General features: G+C 41.8%; 1 long non-coding RNA gene across 1 annotated transcript; it reads left to right on the top strand.

Moving 5' to 3' along the window:
- Positions 1–29: 29 nt before the first annotated feature.
- Positions 30–19453, top strand: LOC144267621 (uncharacterized). The gene is made up of 3 exons (XR_013346643.1): positions 30–84; positions 19096–19146; positions 19258–19453. It is a non-coding gene; the product is annotated as an uncharacterized LOC144267621 (long non-coding RNA).
- The last annotated feature ends 3562 nt before the right edge of the window (positions 19454–23015 follow it).

The following is a 23015-nucleotide window of genomic DNA, read 5'->3' as shown; positions in this document are numbered from 1 at the left end:
CGGCGCATGCGCACCTAAGTCAAGATGAAGAAAAGCGCATGCACGAATAAAAGATACCGCTCGACAATAACTCCCGAGTGCCTAGTAGGTGCAAGGGCGCATGCGTTACAAAACAGTGGGCGTAAGCGCGCATGCGTAAGGTATTCGTTATAATACCAATAGCATGTGTCCTTAATAGCGCACAGGCAACGCCAAGGTGCTGCTTAGACATCCCGCTAGATTCCAGAACAGAGGGAAAGGGTGGCGGCGGAGGCGCATGCGTAGTTGTTGGGTAGAGGGTAGCGGTAGGGAGGTCTATTGTGCCTTTGTAACGGAACTAGACAGCTCCGCCCTGGGGCGCGAAATCCCGTGTTCCCGCCCCACAGGCGGCAGCTTCCCTCTCACCTGGGACGCCGTGACCGCCCCCCCTTCCCACCGCGCAGGCCAGCACCTTTCCCCCTCCGCCTGCTGCCTACCCGTTCACGGGCTGGCTCCCCACCTCGCAGTCCGCGATCTGTCGTTCAAGTGACCTCTGCCCGGGGGGAGGCGAGCCCGGCTATGCGCAGTGGTTATTGTAGCCACGGCATACACTGCGCGCGCAGGAGAACGGGGGTGGTTTGGGGTGTTTGCCTTGGGGACGATCGATGGTCATGTCCGTGCACATTCAGGATAAAGAAGGGGAGCGCGTTTTCTAGCCGTTTGCCTTGTGGGCGGGTGGGGAGACAGAAAGTCTTGAGACCTTTGTAATTGTAGTGCAGCTTGGGGCTTTTCCAGCTGGCCACAAACATCACCCTCAACCACTCACATGCTCTGCTTCAGTAGCATTATTAAGGAGGTTTCAGAGTAACAGCCGTGTTAGTCTGTATTCGCAAAAAGAAAAGGAGTCCGTGTGGCACCTTAGAGACTAACCAATTTATTTGAGCATGAGCTTTCGTGAGCTACAGCTCACTTCATCAGATGCATACCGTGGAAACTGCAGCAGACTTTATATACACACAGAGAATATGAAACAATACCTCCTCCCACCCCACTGTCCTGCTGGTAATAGCTTATCTAAAGTAATCGTCAGGTTAGGCCATTTCCAGCACAAATCCAGGTTTTCTCACCCTCCACCCCCCCACACAAATTCACTCTCCTGCTGGTGATAGCCCATCCAAAGTGACAACTCTTTACACAATGTGCATGATAATCAAGTTAGGCCATTTCCTGCACAAATCCAGGTTCTCTCACTCCCTCACCATGAGCTATTACCAGCAGGAGAGTGAGTCTGTGTGTGTATGGGGGTGGGTTTTTGGAGGGGGGTGAGGGAGTGAGAGAACCTGGATTTGTGCAGGAAATGGCCTAACTTCATTATCATGCACATTGTGTAAAGAGTGGTCACTTTGGATGGGCTATCACCAGCAGGAGAGTGAATTTGTGTGGGGGGGTGGAGGGTGAGAAAACCTGGATTTGTGCTGGAAATGGCCTAACCTGACGATTACTTTAGATAAGCTATTACCAGCAGGACAGTGGGGTGGGAGGAGGTATTGTTTCATATTCTCTGTGTATATATAAAGTCTGCTGCAGTTTCCACGGTATGCATCTGATGAAGTGAGCTGTAGCTCACGAAAGCTCATGCTCAAATAAATTGGTTAGTCTCTAAGGTGCCACACGGACTCCTTTTCTTTTTATTATTAAGGAGTAGGCTGAGAGCAGTGGCCAGGCTTATACTCCACCAGAGAGCCTAGTCAAGCCAAAGCTGTAATTCTTTTCTCTTTCCTTCACTTTAACATAGTCCTAAAACTGTATTCTCCCCTGTCAGGTCTGGAGCAACTCAATAAAAGTCATAGAATCATAGAAGATCAGGGTTGGAAGAGGCCTCAGGAGGTGATCTAGTCCAACCCCCTGCTCAAAGCAGGACCAATCCCCAACTAAATCAGGGGTGGTCAACCTGAGCCTGAGTAGGAGCCAGAATTTAGCAATATACATTGCCAAAGAGCCACAGTAATATGTCAGCAGCTCCCCCATCCAGTGCCTAGCACCTGCCGGCAGGCCCACCAATCAGCGTCTCCCACTCTTTCCCCATGCCTCCCGCGATCAGCTGTTTCTTGTGCGCAGTAAGCTCTGAGGGTGGGAGGCATGAGGGAATTGTAGGCTCCAGGGAAGGAGCAGGGACCATCGGAAAAGGGGTGGAGTGGGGGCAGGGCCTGGGGCAGAGTAGGGGATTGAGCAGTGAGCACCCCACAGCACATTGGAAACTTAGCATTTGTAGCTCCAGCCCCGGAGTCAGCACCTATGCCAAGAGCTGCATATTAACCTCTGAAGGTTGGATCCGGAGCCATGGGTTGGCCACCCCTGAACTAAATCATCACAGCCAGGGCTTTGTCAAGTTGGGCCTTAAAAACCTTTAAGGATGGAGATTCCACCATTAGGGGTGGTCAGGGCAGTCAGAGGGTGGGGAACAGGGATTGAATGGGGGCAGAGGTCCCGGGGGGGGCAGTCAGGAAGGAGAGGAAAGGTTGGTCAGGGCGGTAGCAGGCAGTCAGGGGACAGGGAGCAGGTGGTGTGGATGGGGCAGGGGTCCCAGTGGGGGGGGCGGTTAGGGAGAAGGGGTGGTTGGATGGGGCAGGGGTCCTGGGCAGTGATTTCCCTATGTCAAAGTCAGATTCAGGACTCACATAATTTGTCAGACCACTCTGTTTATTAACAAAGCGCTTTGCCGATGCACCCAGATATGTGAGCCCCTCTCTGAGGCTCAAGCTAACTTATTTATACAAATAAGCCAAAGCCAATTTAACATAAGAGACAAAAGGAAGCAGAAACTGACAAATATACATACATATCTTATTTGCATACTAACGTTTACCAATCTCCTAGCTCAGTAGGAGCTCTAAGTTAATTAGTTTGAGGACCCATTGTCTCACACTCCTTAATGTTTCTCTTTCTGACAATTATATTTCAACAAACCCTTCAAGTAGCATTTCTTTAATGAATTATAATTTCAATATAATTCATTCTACTTTCACACCTACACCCCCCTGAATTTCCCCACACCCCAGTTTTGTGAACTAGTTACATGCCAATTTAGTGACTGGAAATTTGAATTGAAATTGAAACATTAATACACACTTTAAAAGTATAGCATAAAATAAATGTATCTGAAAAAGTATAATAGATTTGAAAAGTATGAACATAGACTAGCTTACTTATACAGCTGTTGATTTTTATGACAATATCAGTACATTCATTTCGGTGATGTTGGCCAACCTAATAATTTCAAATTATGATTTGTAAGCAAAGTCTAAATAAGCTCTCCCTGACAGCTAGTGATGAGCTGGGGGGAAAGGCTTCAGGACCAGACTGTATTTACATTTATACCTAATCTACCTAGGTATCTAGCAAACAGAGCTGTGTTGCCCACGTGATAGATTTTGGCTAAGGTTGGGTTACAAATCATTTGAATGCGGGGGAGGGGGGTAATGAAATGTTGTTGTTCTTATTGTATGAGTAAAGGGCAGTAGAACTGTACTTAGCCTGCGTTGATTGAGGGCATCAAGAGAGAGGGCGGGGACAGGTGTTTTGCTTGATGGTCTGTCTGAGTCACAAGTATGATTTGACCTGCCCCTCTCCACTGTTTAAAGACAGAGCTGATTAGACTCCATAGAGAGTCTTTTGTTCTGTTAAGTGACGACTACAGCTGAAATCACTGATAATCAGGCTAAGTGCTTAGACCTGCTATGGGACAGTGTTTCTGTGGAAGAGACGGCCCAGCCTGTATTAGCAGAGAGGTTCCCCCATTGAGATCTCAGCTGAAATCACTGAGAGCCAGTAGAACCTCAAGAGATGAACTTGCAGAGGTCACGGTTGTAGCAGAAGGGCCACTGTGCAGGGCCCTTTGCAAGAGAGCAGTGGAGTGAATGGTAGTACAACGAACAACTGGACAGAGCAAACAGTGAGCAGCTGGAGGAACGAGCAAGGTGCCTTCTTGTCCCCCAACTCTGAGTCTCCACTGACCAAGGACAACACCGGTGAGTGGGGTGCGATGGAGGGAAAAGTGAGGGGACGTTAAATAAACGTTTGTTAGACTATATTTTAGTGACTTTGCTCCAGAATGCTAGATTTGTGACCGGGGATGGAAACTTATATACATATGTTGCCTAGTAGGCCAAGATTTTTAAAATGCATTATTTTCCAAGGTTGTTATCTCACATCATTGCTAACTTGAGAGGTCATTATGTTGGGGAGTATCTGTACTAAACATTATTATAATTAATTTTTATATAAGAATGGTCATACTGGGTCAGACCAATGGTCCATATAGCCCAGTATCCTGTCTTCTGACAGTGGTCAAGGCCAGGTGCTTCAGAGAGAATGAACGGAACAGGTAATCATCAAGTGATCCATCCCCTGTCACCCATTCCCAGCTTCTGGCAAACAGACTAGGGACATTCAGAGCATGGTGTTGCATCCCTCCCCGTCCTGGCTAGTAGCCATTGATGAACCTATTCTCCAGGAACGGATCTAGTTCTTTTTTTTAATCCTGTTATAATTTTGGTCTTCATGGCATCCCCTGGTAAAGAGTTCCACGGGTTGACTTTATGTTGTGTGGAGAAGTACTTCCTTTTGTTTTTTTTAAAACCTGCTACCTATTAATTTCATTGGGTGACTGTTAGTTCTTGTGTTATGTGAAGGATTAAAAAACATTTCCTTATTCACTTTCTTCACACCAGTCAAGATTTTATAGACCTCTATCATATCCCCCCTTCGTTGTCTCTTTTTTTCTAAGATGAAAATTCCCACTCATTTTAATCTCTCCTTCTGTTTCATACCCCTAATCATTTTAGTTGCCCATCTCTGTACCTCTTCCAATTCATATATATCTTTTTTTGGGATGGGGTGACCAGATCTGCACACAGTATTCAAGGTGTGCATGTACCATGGATTTATATAGAGGCAAAATGATATTTTCTGTCTTATTATCTAATCCTTTCATAATGATTCCCAACAGTCTGTTTGCTTTGTTGACTGCTGCTGTACATTGAGTGGATATTTTCAGAGAACCATCTACAATGACTCCAACCTCTCTTTCTTGAGTGTTAACAGCTAATTTAGACCCCATCATTTTGTATATATAGTTGAGATTGTTTTCCAACGTGCATTACTTTGCATTTATCAACATTGAATTTCATCTGCCATTTTGTTGCCCAGTCACCCAGTTTTGTGAAATCCCTGTGTAACTCTTAGTTAAGTCCAAAGCAGACTATCTTGAATAGTTTTGCATCATCTGCAAATTTTGCCACCTCACTGTTTACCCATTTTTCTAGATCATTTATGAATATGTTGAACAGTAATGGTCCCAGTACCGACCCCTCAGGGATACCACTATTTATCTCTCTCTATTCTGAAAACTGGTAATTTGTTTCCTATCTTTTAACCAGTTACTGATCCATGAGAGGACTTTCCTCTTATCCCATGATGGCTTACTTTTCAAAAGTCAATTTAAATTAAATACATTTTTAAAAAAAATTATTATTTTTTTTTTTTTTTTAGAAATCTAGACCTGTTATGTGTTTTGGTGTATTTTGCATTATCCTCATGTTAAATTTGCATTATCCTAACAAAACATTTAATTTATTCATATCTCTTTTATATGTTGCAGGTGAAAGTGAAAATGAAAAGACAAAAAACAATACAACAATTTTTCCACTCAAAGGCCTCAAAAACTAACTAAGGTGAAGAACACACGAAGAACCAAGAATATATCAACATGTCATCTGAAGGTTCAAGTGGTGTATCTATATCTGACCAGCCCGAAGCACAAATACAGCTACCTACTGAAGAAACTGTGTCTCCAAAACGTAAAGGCAGTTCCCGATGTTTGTTGGTCAAAGTGTTCCCATTTATTGAAGTTACAAAAGATGGCTACTGGTGCACCTCTTGTACAAAAAAAAAAAAGAAAAGAAAAAAAGCCTTAGGAAGAAGGAAAGCTTTCCAATGCTATAATTGGTAAAAGTGGAGGAGCTTGGTTTGTCAGACTGATTAGCAAAGCCAATGCTGACAAACTACATGAAAAGGTAGCAAAACACCAGGCCTCTGGACTGCATCAACGTTCAGAAAGCCTTATAAGCCCACTTTCAAAGCCAATTTTAGAAGTACTTAATGAGGCTGTTAAGAATGCTGGAGACACAACACAGTTCATGCGAACAAACATGGCTGTGGCATTCTACTTTCTATTTAAGCAAGAGATACCACACACTACAAACTGGAGGCCAATGTTAAGTGCATTGTCACTTGTTCATCCTGTAATTGAACACTAGTTCCAAACAAGACCAGCAAATGCTCACTATCTTTCTGCAAGAAACTTAACTAACTGACTACAAGTATGCGGTGCAATGGTGAAAGACTCAACAGTTGAAAAAGTGAAAAACTCTCTCACCACATTCAAAAAAATTGCATACATGGCTGATGAATGCACCGATGCAAATGGGCATCAAGTATTAAGTCATTGTGTACGTTATCTTGATGTCAGTGATAGGCCAGTAGATGCATTTCTAGATGTTCAAGTTATAGAAGACACATCGGCTGCATCTCTGACAACCCACATCTTAGAGTTAAATGCTTGTCAATTGGACCCCAAACAGATGGCTGCTTGTGCATTTGATGGAGCTGCAAACTTCTCTGGAAGACATGGTGGAATACAAGCTTTGCTCAGAGAAAAGTGTAACCCTAATCTCTCCTATACACACTGCAAAGGCCATCTACTGCAACTAGCACTAGTATGAGCTGCAGAATCTTCAAAAGACATGAAAAAAGCTATAAATTTAATGTCTTCATTATATTTTTTCAGCAAGAGTTCAAAAAGACTGAATATCTTGGAAAATATAGAAGATCCTATCCGTCCAACCCGGGAAAACCCTCTGGCTTTCTCATGAGCAGTCCTTGGCTGTTGTCTTAAAATTACTCTAGCTGTTATTACTGACTTTGGAAAGTATCTACCAAGATGGGATGGATCTAAGTAGTGAGGCTGGTGGATTATTTTTGCTACTACGTTCAGAGAAGACTATTGCCATTCTCTCTCTTGTAAGTCTACTGTTGAAACCACTTGGGTCATTTTAAACAATGCCATCCAGGAATCTATTACAACAGTAGTAGATCTTTGTCCAGCAATAGAAGCTACATTTGGATCAATCAGAGAGCTATTCATTGAAAAAGTACTGGAAGAAGCAAAGACTTCAGTCCAGAAGTTGACTAATGAAGGCATTTATATTGAATCCTTAAGTGAAGAGGGAAAGAAGTGTTTTGTTAAGACAACTGAAAAAGTACACAGATTTGATTCTTAAAAATCTACAACAGCAACTTCTGGATTCTACTCAACCTCTACGTAGCTTTTACAGATGCCTGTCCTATTAAGTTGAGTGGAGTGAGGCATGACCAGCAATGGGGCTGCTATGTGATCAGGACAAAATAGAGACTTTGAACACAGAGCGGAATATCATATGATGAATGAATGAAGATTTGACTTCAACTTCTTTTTTTATCATTGCTAGTGGTTCGACCCGATCTTTGTGCTATGTTTCCTGGGATGAAAGAAGTAGGAATTCATCTCTTGCTACTCCCAGTCACAACTGCTACAGTTGAGCATTCTTTTTCATCATTAAATAGAACTTTGTATTCTGAAAGAAGTTGCCTTTTCTGCCTGATCATGTGAATGAACTAATGAGCATATCAATTGAAGGAATGGAAGTACCGGACACACGAGAAGCCACCAAAGATGAACGCATTGTATTCAAGAAGTTCCTTAACAGAGTTGTGCAAAATTATAACAAAAAGCCAAGGAAGATGTAGACTTAGTGCTTCATAGAAGGCTTGAGTAGCCAACTTTTAATTTGTGTGATGATTTTAAAACATGAGTTTAAATCTAATAAAATTGGTCATGAAACATTTTTCAGTTTTTACTATGGTGCCGTACAGCCTACCTTCACCTCACAGTCTGACCCTTCATCGGCCCTGACTCCCTCCCCCCCCCCCCCGAAATTCAAACACCCCCCGCTAATTTCAATCCCTGGGAAAACCACTCCCAGGGGGGCAGTCAGGAAGGAGGGGGGGTTGGATGGGGCGGTGGGGGGCAGTTAGGGGCGGGGGGTCCAGGGGCAGTCAGGGGACGGGGAGCAGGGTGTGTGTGTGGATAGGGCAGGGGTCTGCGGGGGGCTGTCGGGGAACAGGGGGAGTTGGATGAGGCAGGGGTCCCGGGGAGGCTATCAGGGGGTGAGAAGTGTGGGGGTTGGATAGGGGGCGGGGGCCAGGGCATGCCTGGCTGTTTGGGGAGGCACAGCCTCCCCTAACCGGTGCCCTCCTCTGGGCTAGATTATATTAAGGACCCAGTAATATCAGTGGCTATACAACTATATAAAAAAATATAAATGGAAAGATTAAAAACAAATTTTAAATAGTTAAAACTGGGCCTGGTATTCTGGAAGCACAAAAAGCTTGGTGCCTCATGAAATTGGGCTAAAAGTATGTCTTAGGTGTAGGGGTGTCATGAGAGACTTACTACCATACAAATTATCAAGTCTTTCTGCACACCTACTGAAACATTAACTTTGAGATTTGTGCTAGTGCTTGGAGAAAGGTTAGTTTAGTCTGCTCTTTGACAGAACTTTTAAAAGCAACTTTGTAAAGATGGGAAGAATGCAGATTTCTTTCTTCACAGTCGATGTGTTTATATGTCAATCATTTTGTGGAAATCTTACAGCAGTTTGTCTCCTTGAAGATGTAAGCTTTAAAAAAAAAAAAAAATTTTAAAAGCAATTAAAATGTTATTACCTGTGCTATACTTAAACTGGGCCTGACCTTACACAGACTCCACTTCCGTTCATTTTTTACTTGTATAAGACTTTAGTATCTGATATTCTGCTGGTAGAGAGAGCTTCAAATCAGTGTTGTTAACATCAACTATTATGAATGCTAAATTCTTTTTTTTCAAAAGAAAAATGTTTAAATTTTTTTTAAGAAGCACATTTTTTGAGGTTGATATGTGTTTTAGGAATAAACTAATTTTGTTCCAGATTATTTGAATTTTTGAAAAGCATTAGAGCAACAGAGCAGGAAAACAAATTTATTGAAATCTGGTCTGGCAAGCAGTTGCAATAGAATGGCTCTTGATTGTATGCTGAAAGGAAACTGAGCAGGGAGTCAAAATGACCTGGGGAATAAAGACCAGAGTAATTCCTACAATTTCCGAAACTTGTGTTTTCTTTTTAATGAAGTGGGATGATTTTTTTTCCAACAGGGAAGAACAGGAGGAATAGAAAGCTTGGGGAATTGTTAATGAGATAAAGAGCCTTTCACCTCTGTGTGGTTGGTTCAACTTTAGCTCACTTTAGTAGAGAATAAAAATTTGTGCTACTTGATGATTGTGGTAGATTCAGTCCAATTCCCAGTGGAATTGTCCATATCACTAAAAACTTGGTACCAACTGGCACTCTGTCAGTCTCACCAGAGAGGCAAAGTATTAAACTGGGATGCAGAATTCACTACCCTTTCATTACAAGAGGTGGTTTCACAAGATAATGTTTGAGGAATATTGGTAGAGCTGTCCGTGGATGCTCACATTGCCTCTGTCTAGTCTAATTTATCTAAACTGTCTTTCTTACATTAAACATTTTAAAACATAGCCATACTCATCAACATTGATGCAGTTTCAAGAGAACAGAAGGAAATCCTTACACTCCCTCTCCCCTTCCAAAAGAAATCCTAGAACCATCCCTACTTAACCCAGGACTGGATTAAATAAGCTTGAAGCATGCCCCAACTCCCATTTGGAGTGGTGGTGGAAAGAGGTTCCCTTCCCCTCACAGAGAGCCAGGAGTAGTGGCAGGGGGCCAGTTTGTAACTCCTTCAGGAATAGCAGCGCTGTCACTCCTCATAGGAACATCAGGAATGGCAGTACAGGTCTCCTCAGTATTTAGCTCAGTAGGCGTGGTGTAGCTACTTATGTGGATGTGTTATGCTTACAGCACTCTTTTCGCTCCTGTCACACAGTCCTCTGCTGGGGCCCCCTGGAGCAGTGGGTATTGTAATTTAAAATCCCATTGAGGTGCATGTGATTGTTCCTCCCCCCCCCCCACCCCGAACCATGTCTGTAGGCTTAGATGTTGCTGAATCTGTAACATTCAAATCACATTCCCAATCTTTTCTTTGTAATCACGATGGCTAGAAACTAAACCCTGAAATTCTAGGCATGTGCCTATAATGCCTATCACTGGCTCTGGCCACGATTTAATCTACCTATTCAGGAAAAACCTGTTGTGGAACCTGCAGTGTCTCTGGACACCATTAGGATTGCCAGTCCTACCTGTTAAAAAATTATGAGTCAAGCTTCCCAAAATGATTGGCTAAAAATCTTGAGGTTTTTAGTTTTAAAAAAGTTTATTTTTATTTGCCTTCTGCTTTGGGTGCTGTTAGGTTCACATTTTCAAGATCTCTACAATGAGGTCTAGAAATTTACTTTAAAAAATGAAAGCATAGATTTTCTTGTAATTATCTGACTGCAAGATATGGGGCTTTAAAAAAACCACCAAATATTGTGAGAACTCCTGAGAGTTGGCAATACTTAATGGTTATTTTCAATCCTTACATCAGCTGATGTATTTCAAAAAGTGTTGATCACTTACACAAAAATGGGAAAGTAGATCATGTTATGTTTCAAAACTGCCACAAGATGGCAGTGTTTCAAAACATTACTGATAAACTCTGATTAAAACCCCCCTGATATTTTTAGCAGACCTTCATTTTGTTTCATTGTATTTATAAGGGTTAAGATTCAGAACTGTTCCTCTGGAGAAATAAAGAGCTAAGTTACTATAAAAAGTTAGCATGTTGTAAGTTACGGAGGATCAGTTGTTCAAGAACGATATGTTATTAAGCAATCATTATTTTACGTTTGTAATTTGGGATCACTGGCTGCAAGTAATCGAGGAAGATAATTGGAGTTAGCAGATTGGCAAACTTCAATCCATCAGCAGTAACAATGAGTGAGTTTTGGAAGATTCACTGATTTACTGAAGTCCCAGTACTTTAAAGACCAGATCCTCCAGTCTGGTCAAGGTGTGACCCTTGTAACACTGTGGGACCGACACTGGAAATGCGTGAATGTGGCTTTAAACTACCTTTACAACTCCCATATCCTGGGGTCAATTTGCACTGGCTTGGACCCCCAGTGAAAGTTAGAGCAGCCTGTTGAAAGGTCGGGCAGGTCTGGCAGTCTCTCTGATTGGTACCAGGTGTCACTCTTTTCAGATTTCTTCCATTTCGGTGGTTGCCTCCAGTAAAAGGTGCCCTAGGAATTACACATGATATTTGAATAGAGCCTGTCTGAACTATAATCCCAGCCTTCAGAAAGGCTTGCATTCATGAATGGGATTGAGTTTTAGGGTGGTACATTTTTGAATGATCCCATTTTCTCCTCCTTAATCAATAGATAGGTAAGATAATGAGACAGACAGCTATTTATCACTCATTGTGCAAAAGAAAAAATATATAAAGCATAATAATAGCATCTTTTCTAGTAAATAGACAAATCACTTTATCTTTATTATAACAGAAAATGAGATGGTTTAGTTAAATTACTGAAAAGTCTGATGCTGTATTTGCTGGCCTCCTATTGAATTTTTTTCATTGTTTCAATTTTAAGAATTGCATGAAGATTCACACCAAAAAATTGCAACAGAAATGAACCTCTTGGAAACTGCACTCTACAGATGAGTTTACCAAAAGTAAATCTATGTTTTCCTAACAAAATTACTTGCCGCATAACAAGGAGAATTTCTTTCTCCATATTTTAAGGGTTCAAATTTATGAGCCTGTAAGACAATAAAGCAAAAATCTTGGAGATGTGACGGTGTCATATATTTGAAAGAGGAAAAAGTGTCCTGTACATAGATTTTTAAAGAAGTTGAATTCACTCTTTGTTGATCTGTTGTGTTTTAGGTGAATTACATAAAGACAATATACTAACTAGCAACCTAGGTAACGTAATATTTAGCACTTTATACATAGTATATAAAATATATAGCAAACACATATCCTTAAGGCATTGTGCAAAGATTAATAAATCTTCATCCTGATAGGTAGGAGGAAAGTGTAATTATTCTTATTACACAAGTAGAGAAACAGACGCATAGAGAAGTTATTACTTGCACAAGGCTCAATGTGAGTCAGTGACAGATCTAGGAATAGAACATGGTTGTTCAGTAGATCATGACTGTTTGCCTCCAGTTGAACTGCAATGTCTGATTGTATTATATCCCATTATCTCATATCCACATATATCCTAGTACTAAGTGGGTTATAATACTGCCATCAAGTGTCAAAGTAGATTCATTAAGTGTATTTTATATATTTAGGACTTCTGTTTTTATCTGTTTATTAATTTCATTTGTGAGGAATTATTTTTAGGCATTTTTGAGTTTTATGTAGATGTTCACAAATTGAAGTTTGTTTTTTCTACTGGTTTCTCTTTGTATATACTGTAATGAGTAATCACTTTGTAATGTTCCCTGGTGCGCTTTAATGTGGTTCTTTTTCAAACAGCACTATGTTAAAGTGCATTGGGGAATCTTTAAGCAGGGTGGACCAATTAATGCACAGTGCTTCAGTACACTTCAGAAATCACACCACTGTAGACGACAACATTGCTCCGTATAGACAAGCCCTTAGATACAAGTAACTATTTTTAGTGTGTTTTTCCAGCACTTATTGTTTAACACAAATTGTATCAGGTTTTTTAAATCTGTGTTTATCGGTTAAAACCAAAAATCAGAAGCCCTCCAGATTTAGATTTTGCATATCCTTTAAATGTATGATAAATACAAGTTAATATTATATAATTAAATTTACTTTAATAGATAGTGGGTCAGAGCCTCAGTTGGTGACTCTGATGACATTACCAAGAGTGGATCACAATTAAATGGTCTGAAGAATGGTGATAGGTCCTGAAGATGGTTTACAGGCACTGGGGTTGCAGCTGAGAGCAAGACAGTACGCTGTGTGTGTTGGGCGGAGGGTCAATAGTATACCACAGATCTGAACTTTATGTAGACCACGTCTACCTCCAGAAACATGGAGCCCACCCATGAGGGTTCTTGGACAACAGGATGTGTTTTTGGAGGAGGAACAGCTGTAGTCAATCCCATTCGTGGAGCACTGTGTGACAAAGTTCTTCCTCTACCTTGGTGGGTCTTGTGCGTATTGGCAGATTTGCTTGCCTTTGAGCTTCAGGCAGCCCTCAGCTTGACTTTTTTTTTCTGAACCTATAGTCCAGGTGAACTCCTGTGTCTGACCAGGAGTTGGGAGGTTTGGGGGAAACTCAGGCCTGCCCTCTACTCCGGGTTCCAGCCTAGGGCCTGTGGAATGCAGCTGTCTAGAGTGCCTTCTGGGACAGCTGTGTGACAGCTACAATTCCCTGGGCTGCTTCCCCATGGCCTCCTCCCAACATCTTCTTTATTATCACCATAGGACCTTCCTCCTGGTGTTTGATAATGCTTATACGCCTCAGTCCTCCAACAGTCCGCGTTCTCACTCTGAGCTTCTAGTGCCTCTTGCTCCCAGCTTCTACACGCACACCACAAACTGAAGTGAGCTCCTTTTTAAACCCAGGTGCCCTGATTAACCTGCCTTAATTGATTCTAGCAGCTTCTTGATTGGCTGCAGGTGTTCTAATCAGCCTGTTTATCTTAATTGTCTCCAGAAGGTTCCTGGTTGTTCTGGAACCTTCCCTGTTACCTTATCCAGGGAAAAGGGACCTACTTAACCTGGGGCTAATATATCTGCCTTCTATTACTCTCCTGTAGCCATCTGGCCCAACCCTGTCACAACTGATACAAGAATAGTACAGTATTCTATAGTAATAAGGCCTCCCCCTCAAAAATAAATAAATTATAGTAACTTTACTGTATTCTGCAGTATTTTGGGACCCTTCTGTGCTCACATATGGAGTGGCATGCTACATCCCACTTCTCTTTGCTGGCAGTTAAGAAAAACTTGGAGCACAAAGGTACTTGGGAGAAGATATTACCACTGTTTGTGGGGATACAGTATTGCTGTTTGGGGGAGGAAGGGACATAGTGTAACTGTCTTTCCCAATATGAGCCCTATGGTGGTATTTTTCTACTAAGGGCACCATCCAAACAGGCTTCCTGCATAATGACCTGCTTGTCTGTCTACAGTCCTGTCATAGCTAAACTCCATCTCACCCTGCTCTCAACCACACAGTTCCATCTGCAGGAACAAAATATTACCACAGCAGGGATGACTTGTAGCTGGGTTCCAATTCTGCTCTGCTTTAGTTTGCTTCCTGGGATCATCCATCATCAGTCTCACTTAAGTAGGTTTGTTTGTTTTTTGCTTTTATTAAATAAAAGACTTGGATGACTGTCTGTCTACAGTCCTGACATAGCTAAACTCCATCTCACCCTGCTCTCAACCACACAGTTTTGAATGCAAAAACAACAAGGAGTATTTGTGGCACCTTAGAGACTAACACATTTCTTTGGGCATAAGCTTTCATGGGCTAAAACCCACTTATCAGATGCATGGACTGGAAAATATAGTAGGCAGTATACAGAGTACATGAAAAGGGAGTTGCCTTACCGTGTGTGTGGGGGGGGGTGGTGTCAGTGCTAACGAGACAATTCAATTAAAGTGGAAGTGAGCTAGTCTCAACAGTAGAATGCCAAGGGAGGAAAAATCACTTTTGTAGTGGTAATGAGACTAATGTAATCAGGGTGGCCCATTTCAAACGGTTGACAAGAAGGTGTGAGTAACAGTAGGAGGAAATTATTTTTTGTAGTGACCCATCCACTCCCATTCTTTATTCAGGCCTAATTTGATGGTGTCCAGTTTGCAAATTAATTCCAGTTCTGCAGTTTCTCGTTGGAGTCTGTTTTTGAAGATTTCTTTTGTTGAAGAAATGCCACTTTTAAGTCTGTTATTGAGTGTCCAGGGAGATTGAAGTGTTTTCTGACTGGTTTTTGAATGTTATAATTCTTGACTTGATTTGTATCCATGTATTCTTTTGCTTAGAGACTGTCCGGTTTGGCCAATGTATGTGGCAGAGGGGCATTGCTGGCACATGATGCCATATATCACATTGGTAGAAGTGCAGGTGAATGAGCCCCTGATGGTGCGGCTGATGTGGTTAGGTCCTATGATGGTGTCCCTTGAACAGATATGTGGACAGAGTTGGCAACGGGGTTTGTTGCAGGCATTGGTTCCTGGGTTAGTGTTTTTGTTGTATGGTGTGTAGTTGCTGGTGAGTATTTGCTTCAGGTGGGGGGCTGTCTGTAAGTGAGGACTGTCCTATCTCCCAAGATCTGTGAGAGTGAGGGATCGTCCTTTAGGATAGGTTGTAGATTCTTGATGATGCACTGGAGAGGTTTTAGTTGGGGGCTGAAGGTGATGACTAGTGGTGTTCTGTTACTTTCTTTGTTGGGCCTGTCCTGTAGTAGGTGACTTCTGGGTACTCTTCTGGCTCTGTCAATCTGTTTCTTCACTTCAGCAGGTGGGTATTGTAGTTTTAAGAACGCTTGTTAGAGATCCTGTAGGTGTTTGCCTCTGTCTGAGGGATGGGAGCAAATACAGTTGTTCCGCCACTTGCGCAGGAAAAGCCCCCGGCAGGCCGGGCCTGTTTGTTTACCTGCCGCGTCCGCAGTTTCGGCCGATCGCGGCTCCCAGTGGTCGCGGTTCACTGCTCCAGGCCAATGGGAGCTGCTGGAAGCGGCGGCTAGTATGGCAGAACCAGTTTGGGAGCCACTGTTGTAGACAATGGATTATGTGATGAAAGCTGGAGGCATGTAGGTAAGTATAGCGGTCAGTAGGTTTCCGGTATATGGTGGTGTTTATGTGACCATCACTTATTTGCACTTTAGTGTCAAGGAAGTGGATCTCTTGTGTGGACTGGTCCAGGCTGAGGTTGATGGTGGGGTGGAAATTGTTGAAATCCTGGTGGAATTCCTCAAGGGCCTCTTTCCCATGGGGAAAACATCTCTTTCTTTCAGATGTTGAAGATGTCATCAGTGTAGCACAAGTAGAGTAGGGATTTTAGGGGACAAGAGCTAAAGAAACATCGTTCTAAGTCGGCCATAAAAATGTGGGCATACTGTGGGGCCATGCAGGTACCCATAGCAGTACCACTGACTTGAAGGTGTAAATTGTCCCCAAAGGTGAAATAGTTGTGGATGAGGACAAAGTCACAAAGTTCAGCCACCAGGTAGCCACCAGCTGCCTTGAATGGTTCCTTAGAATATGTGCTAATTACTTATGCTAAACAGTGCGTTCCACCTTCCATTAGCTGTGCTGCTAAGAGTACCTTTTGTGGACCTGAAGTAGAGCTCTGTGTAGTTCGAAAGCTTGTCTCTCTCACCAACAGAAGTTGGTCCAATAAAAGCACTACCATATCTCTCTAATATCCTGGGACTGAGCCGGCTACAACTGCACCTTAAATTATTGTCTGTCTGTTATAAATAGGACCAAATCTTGAAGTCCATATTCAGATACCCATAACCTCCCCCATTACTCTCATTAGTGAAGGGAGCCAAACATGCGAAACTGGACTGGGGCAGCTACTGAAGGGAGAGAGTTTCTCCAGTTATTTCCCCTCTTAGGCCAAGAGGAAATCCCTACACAGGTTGGGGCCCCATTGACTGATATCTGGTATACCCATTAACTTTAGCAACATGTGAGTTTTGCTTGAAGAAGCACTGTCTGACTTGACCCAAGATCTTTTAAAGTACAACTCTAGTTTAGATATTCTGCTGAAAATGTAATAACTCTACCTATTTGAATATGCCAGTAAGTGACTTACATAATCCACAGATTCTCTTCTTATTGCTTCAGCTTCTTGCTTTTGATAATGAATTAAATGCAACAAAATGTTGCAATGTTCCTTCTCTAGAAAACATGAATACATCTCCCACTTTTGTAACTCTGAGTAGGAAATTAAGGCCAGACAGGCAGAAGATAATATTGTTTTGGACTTACCCCATACTCAACCTACCCACAAGTCAGACAAAATTATATTTATAAATTGCTTTCAAGAAAAATGTATATATTGCTTACAATTTTTTTAATCTAGGAGTTTCAGGAAGCGGACGAGTTAGTAAAGGTAATATTTCAGTCTACATATCAAATCACTTTTGTAATGGCTATAAATATTGTAACATGTTAAAGGTGAAATTCTCCTGCACAAATCTGAGTTCAGGAGTTCAAGAAACTTTGTCCTCCAATCTGGTGGTAGACTTTTCTGTGCAGCAGTTCCTCTGTGATTTCTACTCCGGCTCTACTTCCTGAAATAGTAGCCTTTCTGTGTCACCTTTCTATCCATTGTATCCATGTAAGAACAGATATTATCCTTTATCTTGTTACATTCCAGTGCTCCCTTCCATGCTGGCATGTACGATGCTGACATGTAGCATAACCCCCTATGTTCTTCCATCTATCTGGATGCTGAGGGCCTCAATGCAGCTGCCTTTTGCCTACACCTTCATTGCATTTATGTACGCTGGAGTTGCATGAAGGCCTTGCCTAAGTCCACTGCTAGCAGGTGAATTCACCTTTAGTAAAATGGTAGAAAAAAATCATATAATGTAATGACCCTTAACTAATCTTTTTGTTTTATGTAACAGTTTGTTCACCAGGAAGCCGTAGATGATAAGAATATTCAAAACATTCACTATTCTCCTGACACGAAGCTCCAGAACAAGGAGCTATGGTCTCAAGTTGCAGTGGGGGAGGTCTAGGTTGGATATTAGGAAACACTATTTCAGTAGGAGGGTGGTGAAGCACTGGAATGCGTTACCTAAGGAGGTGGTGGAATCTCCATCCTTAGAGGTTTTTAAGCCTCGGCTTGACAAAGCCCTGGCTGGGATGATTTAGTTGGTGTTGGTCCTGCTTTGAGCAGGGGGTTGGACTAGATGACCTCCTGAGGTCTCTTCCAAACCTAATCTTCTATGTTCTATGATTCCTTGTCTATCTCTGTGCACTTTCTGTGATGCTGTTCTTGTAGTAACATATAAACTTTGTTGATTTACCCACCTTCCCCTCACATAGTGGTCTTTTTTTATTCTTGTCTTTGAAAAACACGTGGAAATAAAAAAAAAACCCTTCGCTCCTATATTCCACAGTTGTATGACGTTGGGCTGTGATCTTGTTGGATCTTACAAACTGAACAGGATCAAGTTTGGTCAGTACTTGAATTGATGACATCCCCAGTAAAACCCAGGAGGTGTAGAAAATAGTTTTAGTGACTTACTAGGTAGTATTCTTCCCACTGAGCCAGTAATGATCCAGTGACCCACCAGAACTGTAGTGACACTGCAGTAGCATGAGCGTATGAGCCCACCTAGGATCCTGGGTTCGTACTTGAGCAGCTAGCCAATGTTGCTGCCCTTGCTGCCGAAGCTTCACTGCAATTGTTGTTTGAGCTAGCTATATCAAAGCTACCTTGGGTATGTGTTCACATGCTGCAGTCACGCCTCTGATTGCAGTGTAGACATACCCTTAGTGCCATCATGCCCAAGGTTTGCAGTCAGTTAAGTTTTTGCAGCTCTGAGGATATTAAACCCTCTCTCCCCCACTGGATATCCACATCAGTCCAGCTTGTCCTTTTTAAAACGCATCTAAAAGCCTATTTCCAAAAAATGTTTTTCTTAATCATAGTGTATGACTCCTCTTGAACAACATCATTTTGTTTGTTTGGCTATCTAATATTTTGTTCTGTTGTTATGATATATTTTATTTGTTTTATTTATTTTAAAACCTTTGGTCAAAGGTTTTTAAATATTATTTATTACTACTGTGGTAGCTAATCTGGAAGGTTCTTACTTAGGCAAAGCTCCCGTTGAAACCAAAGGGAGTTTTTCCTGAGAAAGGACTTAGGTTAGATCCAAAAATCTTACTGTTGTTATTAATAATAATTAAGCTGTAACTAATAACCGTGTTAGTTTAACTCCTCCCTAGACTCTTAAATGCTTTGACTCTAAACACAATAAGCCTAGATCTTTTATGTTTACTATTTGTGTATATTTTAAACTGTGATTGGTGCCTTTAATGCAGTGTTATAGTGTATTTTTTTTTTAAAAGGGTTTGCCCATAGCTACTGGTCACAACAGCTGAGGAGAAAAGAAATGCATGGTAAGAAGAGCTATTCTCTTGCAAAATTATCCACTTTTGAAAAATGGATATTTAAGCAGCATACAAGCCATCACAGTAAAAGACCCATCCTATTTGTCTTACTCATGAAAGTAGTCCCAGCCGTGTCATCGTGCGCAAGAGAGAGGAGCTGAAGGGCTTCAACTCACTGGATGACCTGCTGCACGTCAAGGGCATCACCACCCAGATCCTGGAGCTGAACAGCCAGCGCATGATCTGCAGGAGGAGGCCAAGCAGCGAGGAGGCTTCTGGTGGGAGCCCCAGCCAGCAGGGGCACACTGCCCCTGTGCCTCAGGTAGGGAGCAACTGGCCATGTTCTGCCTGTGCTGTGTGGAGTGCCCAGTTGGGGGAGGGTGTCTATGGCTCTCTGAGTGGGAGGGGTCCAGCCATTATTGTAAAGGGAGGCAGGTACCCATGGGTGTTTCATTTGCACAGAATCTTTTTCATCATTTTAATGTGGGGAGGGATAGCTCAGTGGTTTGAGCATTGGCCTGCTAAACCCAGGGTTGTGAGTTCAATCCTTGAGGGGGCAATTTAGAGATCTGGTGCAAAAATTGGGGATTGGTCCTGCTTTGAGCAGGGGATTGGACTAGATGACCTCCTGAGGTCCCTTCCAACCCTGATATTCTATGATTAGTAACGTAGTGCAGCTATTAATCTATTCAGTAACTTATCCTTATTATAGTCCAAATTATGATACAATATGCAGCTACATACTCTGCGTTGTGTATGTTTGCCCACTGTTTAGTGTCTCCTGTCCGTTATTTTAGCTTAATAGTATATTTAATAAATGTATTGAAATGCATTCCTTGTGTTGTTTATATATATCTGAAAGAAACCACCTCCTTCCTCGTGTCCCAGTATAGCACTCAGTGTTTGCTGTGGTGTTTGAACTGTGAGTGCCTAGATCTGAGCTTTCTGCTGAGAGTGTCAGCAACTTTTGTCTCTGGAGCTTGCGCCTCCTGGCTGTCTGTCAAGGGTTTTTGGACTTGGCTGTAGATATTATACTAGGTGTCCTTTCGGAGGCAGGAAGGAATTAGCCTGACCATTGTGGGGGCTTTTTTCACCTTTTTCTATCAGCAGCTTAGGGACTCAGTGAATAGGTTAAATTGTAAAAATCCATGTTGTGGAATCTTGGCAGGTATACAGTGCGAATAATCATTCAATAGACAGTTCAGTTCCCCGATAAACTAGAATTGGAAGTAGCTTAGGAGAAGGCAACTCCCAAAGAAGGTAGGGAATAAGGCTGGGGCTCCTAATGTCTGGTAGAAAGTGGAGACAATCCCTCTTCCCCGTCTTCTTACCCTTCATATAAGGAGAGGGTGGTGGGATCTGTGATGTTATCTGATTAAAATATGATCATATAGATAATTGTTGCAACCACTGTTATATATTTGCAGCAAATCTTATACAAAGGTTGTCAAGTGAGGTGTCTATGAAAAGGTTATGATTTGCTGGTTCTGATTATGCTATAGGTATGTATGTATCATTTTTGTATTTGAAGTTTATAAGTATTGGCTCTATACCCCAGGAACAAATATTTGAAATCCAGGTAACACCCACAAGGTAATTAGCCAGCACATCTTGGAGAGACTATTTACATTGAGTGGCCCATCAAAAGAACATTTAACTGACAATGGACCATGGGAGACACCTGTCTACACTCAATAGAATTTCCTGCTGTGACAAGGCTAAATGCATGGACATGTGATTTGCCCATGTGACTCCAAACTCCATCTTGTTGCTGTAATTTTCCACAGTAAGAACAATGGGATTCCCTCCACATGGCAGAAACTATAAAAGGCCCTGGAAACTCTTCCATTTTACTTCTATCCTGCTCCAGCCTCTGGACTATAAACTTATATTAATGGGAGCATTCTAACCAATGAACTGAGGTCCTTCCAATGATTTGGAAGCAGCCAGAGACATGATTTAAGCCAGCAGTTTATCCCATCACTGCTACAAGCCTGAACCAAGAACTTTTCAATTTATGTATTTGATTCCTTTAACCAATTTTAACTCTCACCTTCCTTTCTTTCTTTTTATAAATAAACCTTTAGATTTTAGATACTAACCGCATGATTTTTTGGGTAAGATCTAAGTTATGTATTAACCTGGGTGTGTGGTTTGGTCCTTTGGGATCAGAAGAACTGTTTATTTGATAGACTGGTTGTAAAGAACCACTCACCTTTAAATCCAGTGTTTTCGGTGGTAATACAAGGACTGGAATGCCCAAGGAAACTGCCTTTATGACTTCTTGTTAGCCAGTGTGGTGAAACAGAAGTTTACTTTTGTTGCTGGTTTGGTATATCCTATGGGGGATTAGCCACCAGTCTTGGGGTGTATATGCTATTCCTCAGTAGTTCATCCTGAATTTGGCATCCTCATTTGTGACCAATCCACTGAGGCACGGCTACAGGGTCTCAGTAATGGTGCTGGGACCAGGTTAACAGAGTGGAAGGTTGATGGCAGCCCTCTACCAGATTACAAAGGAGAGAAGATCTGCACTGGATGAGTTGTTGGTGCATAGATCCCAGATATTTTACTTAATAAAGTTGCGGCCTACTTAGATAAGACATTAGGAATTAGTTTTATCTGTCATTTGGCCTGAAAACCTCAGAATTAGTGGTCTCAGTTCTGTTGTTCACCGGCTACATCACAAAACCCACTATTCATAATTTGTACTAACTGGCTGTCTTGTTGTCAGTCTCAGTAGAAAGGGGCTAAACTGGAACAGAACTTGATCTGTCTTTCCACATGTAAGGCTCATTGGTGAGGCGATATTTGTACTGGTGTTGCACCTGTTCTGTAGTTTTCAGATCCTTTCAAGAACACTAAGTTTATTTTTAAAATAATGGAAAATTGGAAATATAGATATTAATTTGTGGACTCTTGTTTTCATTTTAGCTTTTTAGTCTTCTCCCTGTGGAGGAGAAGAGAAGATTTCACTACGGAATGATGGAAGGGTTGATGGTGGTGGTCAGATAGTTATTGTATTAATAGCAAATTTGACATTCTGAAGAGAATCGGCACTAATGGCTCCATCATTCCAAGCTTCAGTTTGTTCAAATTGTGTGTAATTATCTCTTAGTCTTAAACGGTAAATCACCACCATCTTAAGAAACTCTCACTTTTCTCCTGTCTATTTCAGAAATCCCTGTTTTCAAGATCCTGTGTAGACTTTTTCTCTTCACCTCACTCTCTCTCTCTGAACTGAGCAGTTCATTCCCTGTGTTTCTCCAACTGCAGATGTCTTTGTCCTCATTCCTTGCCTCTTCACAGGTGTAGATCATTCTTTTGCACTGTCCAGGAACAGCCTTTTTTTGTTCCTGCTCCCAGTTTATGCCATCTTTTAATTTTTTTTTTCAAATCCCATCTTAAAAGCCTTGGATGTCTTTTAAAACTCTGTCTCTAATAAAATAAGCAAATTCTTCTCCCCTTGCTCAGTCATTTTCTCTCAACTGTGACAGTTGTTCTTCTTTTATCCCCTTCTATTCCACACCTGTAACCTGCAAATTATACCTGTAACATTAAATAACTTATTAGCATCTGAAATCTGTAAATGGATATTTAAATATTTTTTGGTTCTTTTTATGAACTATGCTTTACAAAAATGTATTGTAGAGGCCCATAATGTTAAGTCTTGATTTGAAAATTGAGTAAAGTTTTAGAGAAAGACTTAAAAAAATGATTAGCAAAATGATATGTTGGATAAATCTGGCTGATACCTGCGAGAAACACTCTTGCCTACACTATAATTATTTTTACTGAATGTTTTAGAGACTGGCTAAAAAGTTCACCCTGCAGTGTCCTCCATGGACCACACTCTGTCTTACCTCATGTAGATTACT

Source organism: Eretmochelys imbricata, chromosome 7 (assembly GCF_965152235.1).
Source record: "Eretmochelys imbricata isolate rEreImb1 chromosome 7, rEreImb1.hap1, whole genome shotgun sequence".
Lineage (NCBI taxonomy): Eukaryota > Metazoa > Chordata > Testudines > Cheloniidae > Eretmochelys > Eretmochelys imbricata.
This window is presented reverse-complemented; position numbering and strand designations above follow the sequence as displayed.